This window comes from Mandrillus leucophaeus, unplaced genomic scaffold (genome assembly GCF_000951045.1).
Source record: "Mandrillus leucophaeus isolate KB7577 unplaced genomic scaffold, Mleu.le_1.0 Scaffold9, whole genome shotgun sequence".
NCBI classification, from domain to species: domain Eukaryota; kingdom Metazoa; phylum Chordata; class Mammalia; order Primates; family Cercopithecidae; genus Mandrillus; species Mandrillus leucophaeus.
In genome coordinates, this window is record NW_012109807.1 from 2,885,408 (window position 1) to 2,892,663 (window position 7,256).

Consider the following 7,256-nt stretch of genomic DNA (forward strand, 5'->3'; position numbering starts at 1 on the left):
TTAAATAAGACCAAATCCTTTTAAAATACAAGCACCCAATTTACTAATGATTTGTACCTATGCACAAATCAAATTAATTGCACTATTTCTGGAAAAATTACAAGTAGAGAGGGAAATTTCACATTCATCAAACCCATTTAAATCCATTTGAAACCCTTTTTGAGAGGCATTAAAAAGATTTAGCTGTTTAAGGAGTGAGCAAGGCTATTTGGACACAATTATTTAAAAGTATTAAAGCACGCTCTGGTTTCCCCTAAATTTAGTAGCATGATGCCCAGGACCTCTTGTAACACTCTCTTATGCAGTGAAACTGTCCTACGTTTGACATTGGCCTCAGTTGTTTTATTTTAGCAAAGCTTCTGGCATTCATAAGAGCCCAGACCACTTTTGTCTTCAAGAAATATATATTATTAAGTCTCTAATTAGAAAGGAATCAAGAAATAAGCTGTCAGCTGAAATTTATGATTACTTATAAAATGTTAAGGGCCACAATGGTTCATTTTAAAATGCTGGCTGCCACTAACATTTCCTTTCCTTTTGCTGCAATCACTTAACAAGAAAAAAAAAAAAAAAGCATTTCTAAGCCACCAAAATTACATCTAAAAAACTCACAGTACTGATGCTCAATGAAGTACTTTGCAGGACGGAATCTAATCATTGAGATGGGATTAGGTTTTAGTCTTGCTTACAGAGACTCTGTTTTACAGGCCCCTAATAACCCTTTTGGGGGGGAAAATGCAACCATTTCCCCAAATTTCACATGTCCTAGTTCAGTGGCATTAATAGACTTATATGGCTAAGGTTAGGAATGGGCACAGTGGACGGGTGAAAGCGGTAAGAGATGCATTCTGTGCAGAGCAGGAGAGTTTAACAGCACTCCTGCCATTTTTGTTAATAGAAATCATGTGGTTATAGCCCCATTCACTCAGTGGACAAGTACAGTGCTCCAGCTTGTCCTATTACAGCCTTTCATTAGGGAACAACTGCACCTCTCTTCTTTCTACATTAAACATGGGCTGCACTTTGTGAACAAAAACACTCAAGTATTGGACCAGTAACTTGGCTCCAACTTCGACTTTGTTTGCCCCTTGGTTCAGTGCATTTCTGCTCCATCACGAGGCTGACATGTGCAGGCAGCAGGCGGCGGGTCTGTGCATGCATATCGCTGCCCTTTCAGAAGGGCAGCCTCAAGATTCCCAGTGGAATTTGCCTTGCCAATTGAGTCCCACCTGCTCGAAGCCATAGCCACTAACAGAAAGGTTTCCTGGGATGTGCAAATAAAGGGGTTGGGAAATTTTCTTTTTCAGATGTGTGCTGCGAAATGTGTATCAATCTGAACAATAGCCTAACGCCAATTACAAAGCTGACTCTAGTGCTTTCTACTTTCTGCGTCCATAGTCCTATTTTCAAGAACATTTTTCAGTATTAAAATATTGGCAGGACACAGTGGCTCACACCTGCCATCCCAGCACTTTGGGAGACTGAGATAGGATTGCTTGAACCCAGGAGCTCAAGACCAGCCTGGACAACATAGCAAGATCCCATCTCTACAAAAACATAAAGCAAATTTACCAGGTATGGTGGTGGACACTTGTCCCAGCTACTGAGGAGGCTGAGGTGGGAAGATTTCTTGAGCCCAGGAGGTCGAGGCTATAGTAAGGCAGTAGGCCATGATAGTGCCACTGCACCCCAGCCTGGGTAACAGAGTCAGACCCTGTCTCTGAAAATACACACACGCGCATGCACACGCACACACACACACACACATATATATACATATACCTTTCTGCTTAGCACTACATGGTCCCATGAAAAGACTGGGGAATTTTTTGTAATGCCAGAATGTTAGCATTCCCATGTCTAACAGATGCTTTACTCCCTCAATCACCCCGATTTTTAATGTGTAAAATGGTCCCACTTTATCTTCTAGACTGTGTTCTGATCCAACTTCATCTATAGAGTAACAATTTCTAATAATATAACAACCTTAGTGACAGCCTTGTTCTGTAGGCAACCGGACCACCTTCTAGTCATATCCACTTACTCTCGACAGTGCTTCAAGCTGTTACCAATGCTTTCACATACCAAGCCTCCCTCATCTCATTGAATTTGTTGATCTTTGAAAGAAGTATTTCCACTATCTGGATTGGGTCAGACATCCCCTTGCTAGCAGGATCAGCCAAAGGATATTAGCCTGCTCTTGCATCCAGTATCTTCTATGCCGTTGAACAGCTCACACCATGCCCCAGGCAGCAATGGCTCTCCATCCCACTTTGGAATCTTGCATTCTTCTCTGTCCCCTGGGCCTTTAAAGTTTCCGCTACTTCACCATCCTTAGTTCTACTTCTATTAAACGTAAAGGTCCACTCTTACATTTAAAGAATCATGGACTTCTAAAGAAGAGAAATAAATATGAGGTAACCTCACCCAAATGAGGAAACTGAATAGCATGTTGATGAAGTGAGTTGCCCAAGGCCATGGCACTAGTCAGCGGCACAGCTGATGTCGGGAATCCTGTCCAACGGCGGTGCTTTCCCTATTTCAAGTCTGAGTGTTGCCTGATCACTGGCTATTTGTGTTGATATGATAACCTAAGTGTTCCAAGACCATGCCAGCTTGCTTTCCAAAACAAGCTTAAGGTTCATTTGCACAGCTCCTTTGTGATCTAACTGAAGGAGAGACAAGCAGAGAAGTTATAGACACCATGCCATTTCCCCTTCTTATTGGCTGGCAGCCACTTCCATCAGGACTACTGCTACCTGCTAAAAGGAAACAAAAATGCACCGCCAATTCCGTTGTTGAGCTGGGGAGGTTTTCTCCTTTGGAGACAATGCCATCATGAATTATTTGTGTCTCCTACCCTCCAATTTGACCTTCAAACCTTTTCTTCGACTCCCTTAACCAAGAGAACAATAACAAAAACATGTTTCTTTATGAGGAGTTGGGAAGAGCTAAGAGACCAAGACACGCAAGGGCGGCTGGAAGAAAGAATTCACTCAGAGGAAACCCTCGACTCCGAGGAGTCCTGATCTGCTGGGGCGGAGACTGTGGGAGTGGTGGCTGCAGGATCAGCGGCATTTGAGAGACAGCCGTGGGTCACACTAAACTCATTTCTGCGCATCAACAGGTGGTTGTCTTGAAGGAGCACCAGTACATGCATCTGTGCCCCAAGGCAATGACCTACCTCCCCGTCCTTGGAGGTGTTCAGGCTTGGACATATGAGAGAAAAGCCTCCTTGGACAGAGGCGGCACTCCATGAGTACAAATGCTCAGTGGTTTTGTGATGGGTGTTTCACAGTAATGATTTTGAGTATCGTTATTGACATTGAAAGCTGCCGTATCACTAACCATCCCCCATCACAACATCTGCACACACTTCAGATGCATGTAATGTCTCATGCCAATTAAGGGGCTATTGTTTTTCCAATCTTCTAGTTTCGCATCCATTTTTAACCTTCGTTTTGTTTATCTTCAGAAGTCAATGACAGTCTTCCTTTGTAAGGATCAGCTGAGCACTTTATAGACCAAAAGAAAAAAAAAAAAAAGAAAAACCATCAAAATATACGGTATTATCGTTGTGGTTGTTTATTAACCTGGGGGAAAAGTGGGGAAACAATACATGTGTTGACAGGAAGTGATCCCTTTGACAATTTAAGTGTATTTACTTTAAAAATACAAATAATAAAATCACTCAAGATATCATGCCAAATGCCACCAACAACAAATTAAAAGCTTTATACCTTCACACTACCAGTTTTAAAAGCCTCAATATTTAGATGCAGGGAAACCATAGCTATATAAATTTAAGACACAGACACCTGATCAGTACATACAAACATATATTTTTGTATCTACAGAAACTTACATGTGAAAAGGAAAATCACACATGCAAACGCATTGGCTGCTTCCAAAAACTTGGCCCTGAAAGTTGACTATATTTTGCCATCGGCAGATGTTGTTGTTGTTTTTATCATTGGAGACGACGGTATTTTTACACATTTCAGGAAGGATCGCTGAAATCACGAATGCTTTTTAAAACACACTGAAAGTGATCATTTACATTCAGGGTCCAAAACAAGGTGCACATAGGAGCTGGCATCGTATCTTGGCACTTTAATGAGATGTCCTTTTTTCTTCTTCCCTAAACAAATGCAGGATGATGTGTGATTCCCTTTTCCAGCCAGGTCACCTTTAAGAGCCCAGGGATGGCCGTCACCACTGAATTGCTAGCCGGCCCTCGCCAGAGATGTCTGCCCGTGCAAAACCTGTGACAAAGGACTGAAATGACAGCTCTCTGACTCACTCCTACATTGTGTTTGTTTAGGAAGGCCCTAGAAATTGTATTTCGCCAACCACATTCGCTATCAACACACAATTATCTGGCTTAATCATGTGGAACAGTGGCAAATTCACCTGGGGCCTAAGAACTAATGACATTCTCGTCTGAGCTGCTTTAGTGAAATGGCCTAGCACCTGAAGCAGGAACAGCGAGATTGCTCAAGAAAATTTGGTTTTCTGTTTTCATTTCACAGCATAGGGCCTCTGCTCAAATCAACAAACACTCCTGATTAAATAGCTGTGGTAGTCGACTTCTTCGCACTCGCGTGCGTGGCTCTGAATGTACATCGAGCACCCCAACCTTTACAGGAAAAGAATTGTGTGTGACTTGTTGGCGATGCATTGTCTTTTTGATGGGGGGAAGTAAGTAAATAAATTGGCATTGAATAATTTGGGTATGATCACAGTTATTAGTGTGGACAACCCCTCTGTGGCTGAAGACAAGCCTGAGACAGGAGCCCCCTCGATGCACTAATACGCTCAGGTATATATTTTCATTTCCTCTCTCCATCTGTGGTGAGGGCATTAAGATTCCGCTTACTCCTGAAAAATCCAGCCCCTTCCTCGGCCTTAAACCCCCAATGTGCGAGGGCTTTGTGGAGTCACTGCTGACTCTGCGGCTAAATCCCAAGGAGGGGAGAGGCCAATTTTCAAAAGCTGGCAGTGGCAAGAAATTGAGTGTTCAGACTTCCAAATGCTTCAAAGAGAGTGTCAGGTGCAGTGTTCTCCCTGAAAGGCTGCAGGAGAAATGGCCTTCATTTATCAGAATAATGATTTAGTTTCATTAGTATGCAAAGGCCAAGGCAGAATAGCGTACCAAACTCCTAGTTTCCTTTTTGGTGTGCGCTGTACACCAAATGTCCTCGTATTTATTATTTTAAAAAGTTTTTGTTTTATCCCTCTTGTTAGCAAGGACCATGGGGCTCAAAGCCGATAAGCAGGACTGCAGAACGTTTTAACTTTTCGCTAAGTTATTTGGTATTACTGCTAGCGCTGATGCTGGGCTTCTTGTATCAGAGCTCCATAGCCTGCTGTTTAGAGAACATTGGGAAGTCCTTAGGTTTGCTTCTGTGAACCCTGCCTCTAATTCATCTGCCTCTCATCTCTTTCTGCCTCTCATCTCACCACTTGACTGTCCCTATAACTACCACTACCCTCTGCCCCCAGTAAGTTTGCAGAAATACACAGACTGAGTTAAAAAGTACTCAGGGCAGAAGCAGTTTTAAACCCAAAGCAATACGATTCAAACAAATGAAACAATAAGAGAAGCTCCGTAAAAGTTAAGAATTGGTAAAACTCTGAAGATTCATCATCAAACACACTTTAAATATTATTCTTTTTTCTTTAAAAACAAAAGGGGGGGCATTTTATAGGAAAGTGTTTTTGACACTCGACAAGCTAAAGGTGTGCATGCGCGCGCGCGCGCACGTGTGTGTGTTTTAGGTTGAGCTCCAAAATTAAACTGCTTTATAATAAAATGCCTAAGGGCACAAACAGTGGCACAGAAGGATCCAGAGTGGGTAATTTGCTGCACTATTTCTCAGCAGCCAAGTGAAGTTCATGTAGCTCCTTGGTGTAGAAGCTCATGATATGACTGTTTCCATTGCTCTGAGACAAAGTGTAATCAGCCTGCCTTGTGGAGTGCACATACAGTTACCACACACTCATCACAAACAGGGCATGGATACTGATCATTGATTGTAACAGGTAGCTCCCAACTTCATCAGAAAAGGGGCCATGATATAGTCCGAATACAATAAATCATGAAAGATTTCTCCTAAGAAGTAGGCATTTAACAGAAGAGATGAGCGGTAGTTTACAAGTGAAGAATTGGAGCTCAGGTAGGAAATACGATTAATTCAAAATCAATTAGCTATGAGAAGCTAGCCTTCAACCTCTATCAGTACCTTTTCAAGTGCTTATATGAAGTTTCCAAAGTGCAAAGCACCTACGAAAATCTAAAATCATATTCATCCAAAATATTACATATCCGGAAGTCTCTCGTCTTGCTGGAGAGTTCGATGCTTTGCTGGATCTGCATCTGTTTTAGATCCAGTCTGCTCCCCAGAGTTTTTTTCCCACCTGTCCTTTTACCCATCGATTCACAATGTTGATGTGTCTTTATTCATCACCCACTAAAGGAAAATACGGATTAGCAAGACACATTCTGCCATTAAGTAGACCACAGTGTGGAGGTTGTAGGGGAATCGAAAAATAAAACTCGTAAGTTATATAGTGTGCACTATTGCCTTATGATTATAGAGAGATATGCAAAGGCTTAATGAGCAGAAATGAAAAAGAATACTTTTTTCTATTCCAGAAGAAAGTGCAGAAACTTTCCACAAGAACAAAAGTAATATGGTATCTAAACAGGGTCTTCAAATAGTACTAAGGGTTTTGTTTCTGTTTCTCCGAGAGAAAGGACAGGAAATAGTGCATTTCAAATGGAGAGTGAATAGCATTTCGGTGAATAGCATTCATTCACTTATTCATTCATTTATTCACTCAATCATAATTGCTATTGCTCTAGATATTGAAAATAGAATACTGGAGGGAAATTATATGATCCATATTCTTGCAGACTGGAAGTCTACCAGGAAAGACATAAAATTATCAAATAATTACATAGCTACAAATAGGGCTGAGTGGCATAAAGAGAAAGAACAGGGGGCTATAAGGCCCAGAAACAGGGACACAGTTCCAAGCACAGCGGGGACTCTCAGAGCAGGTGAGCGTAAGCTCAGACCTGAGGGAGGAAAATGAGGAGACTCACACACACACACACAGTGGCGAGCATTCTAGGCAGCGGGGAGGAAGCTCCTTCTAAGAGCTGTTGCTCTGATGCCTAAACCAGTTAAATCCTGACTGTGGCTGATGAGTTCAAACCTCTGCCCAAAAAAGGATAATACCAAGTTGAC